The 2028-nt window shown below is 46.2% G+C and overlaps 1 long non-coding RNA gene across 1 annotated transcript; it reads left to right on the top strand.

Moving 5' to 3' along the window:
* The first annotated feature begins 383 nt into the window (after positions 1–383).
* On the top strand, positions 384–1311 carry LOC139437974 (uncharacterized). Its single transcript, XR_011647861.1, has 2 exons — positions 384–437; positions 652–1311. It is a non-coding gene; the product is annotated as an uncharacterized lncRNA (long non-coding RNA).
* The last annotated feature ends 717 nt before the right edge of the window (positions 1312–2028 follow it).

The raw sequence follows: 2028 nt of genomic DNA, 5'->3' as shown, positions 1-2028 counted from the left end.
ATAGAGTCTCTTGTCCTACTTTGCAATATATTTGTGACACCCAGACTGTGAGAGAAGCCGAGACAAAGAAGAGGTATAAAGTCTATGGTCATACTGTGCCCAGTGTATTTTCTCATGAACAGAGTCTACATACAAGTGGCAAACTCCTGCTTTGCAGCAGGAGGACTTGGACTTAAATGAGTTACAACAGAGGCAGAAGTGCGCTGTCCCTGGGTAGGAGTTGCTGGTCCAAGAGAGAAACACAAAGGCTCATTGCACAAGTGGACCATGTCCCAATCTTGGTTTCTTCATGGCCAAGACTCAGAACCCTCCTGACCCTGCCTGCTCCACCCCCAGGGGCTGCTCTATATCTACAGTGTCCTAGGGTGGGGACAGCTGCCCCTGACCTCAGGACACCAGCTGGATCTGTTCCCACAGAGCTGCAGCACAGAGACTGGGTAAGACAATGAGCCCTGACGCTGGGTGAGGAGGGTCAGCCACTGAGGCAAAGGGGAGAATAAGAAATGCTCAGGGCACAAGACTACAATTGGGGAAGGGAGGTGACAGGGAATAGCACCCCAGAGTGAGAACAGAGGGCCCTGAGGGTAGATGATGAGGGAGCAGGCCACGACTGGGCCAGCAACTAGGAAATTTTTTTTTCCTTCGTTACAGGTACCACAGCTCCAGATATGGGCAACTCCCGACTTTGTCTCCTTGTAACACTGGGGCTCTTCGCCATGGTGGGCTCATTCCATGCCCAACCCCCGGGATTAACCTGGGCTCAGTGGTTTAGAATCCAGCACACTCAAATGGCCAATCGCCTATGTAATAATGCAATGAGGGTAGTTAATAGTTATAGAAGACAATGTAAGGACAGGAATACTTTTCTCCACATACCTTTTAGGAATGTAGTTAAAGTTTGTACCTATCGAACTATTACCTGTCGGAATGGCATGCCAAACTGTCATCGAAGTAATGTACGGGTGTCTTTAACCGACTGTAACCTCACAAGATGGTATCCAAATTACAACGAATGTGAGTATAGGCAGACTCGTGCGCGAAAGCGCTTTACTATTGCATGTAACGTTAGTAGTCCACGGGACTACCCTCGATATCCACTGGTTCCAGTGCACTTGGATCCTATCTTCTAAGCTCCTGGATCAGCGCTTTGTGCCGGGCCTCACCTGCCAAGTTCCTCACTCACAGCGATGCTCCCAGCGCACTATCCACCCGGGTATCAGCACCCATCCTCATAGCCCCAAATGCCAGCCTCATTTAAGCTGTACTGAGTGACCTCCTTTTTCTCTTGCAATAATTGCCCTCATGGAATCATCCATCTGTCTATGTGAGTTTCTTTTTTCCCCTTTACTGTCATTTACTCATAATCTTGTCTAGAGACTTTATCCCTTATTCTGTTCTGAGATCTGTGGGACATAGTGGGACATGCAGACAAGGAGGCGCCTCCTATTGTGAGCAACACAGGCTTTCCCTCTCCCCCCACTCACCTGAGCCTGAGAATTCAACTGGCCTGTGCCTCCTTTCCTTTGAAGAGGTTAAAGGTACCAAGTTAATAAAAAGATTGTGGTGGGGGCTTCCTGAAGAATCTCTGTTTTCCTTCTTAGAAATGGCAGAGAAATAATGGGAAAATAATTCTATAATCTTTTAATCCTGTGGTTTTCTAAATGCAAATAAGTTGCAAGCAAGATTCAATTTGTGACTGAGCTAATCATGAGGATTAGATTTCAGTGATCACCATATAGATTTAGGTTCTTCTAAGGCATCTAAAGAGATAACACAAAAATCCTCACTACATTCAACCTTTTTTAAGACACAGTACAGCACTCTCACTTTTGACACTCTGGGGAATTCATTGGTTGAGTGACCAGATACAGATGAGCATACTTGACAAATCAGCTCCAAGGAACATCCTCACCCCAAATTCTATCTGCTATCAGATAATCACAGTTTGATTACAATCCCCACAAAATGACAAATAAGACCAACAGCTGAAGGGTCAATATGAACTCTGTGCCATCTATTTTTCCCAGC

Source organism: Dasypus novemcinctus, chromosome 3 (genome assembly GCF_030445035.2).
Source record: "Dasypus novemcinctus isolate mDasNov1 chromosome 3, mDasNov1.1.hap2, whole genome shotgun sequence".
NCBI lineage: Eukaryota > Metazoa > Chordata > Mammalia > Cingulata > Dasypodidae > Dasypus > Dasypus novemcinctus.
The sequence above is the reverse complement of the archived record's forward strand: the minus strand, read 5'-3'. Positions and strand labels throughout refer to the sequence as shown.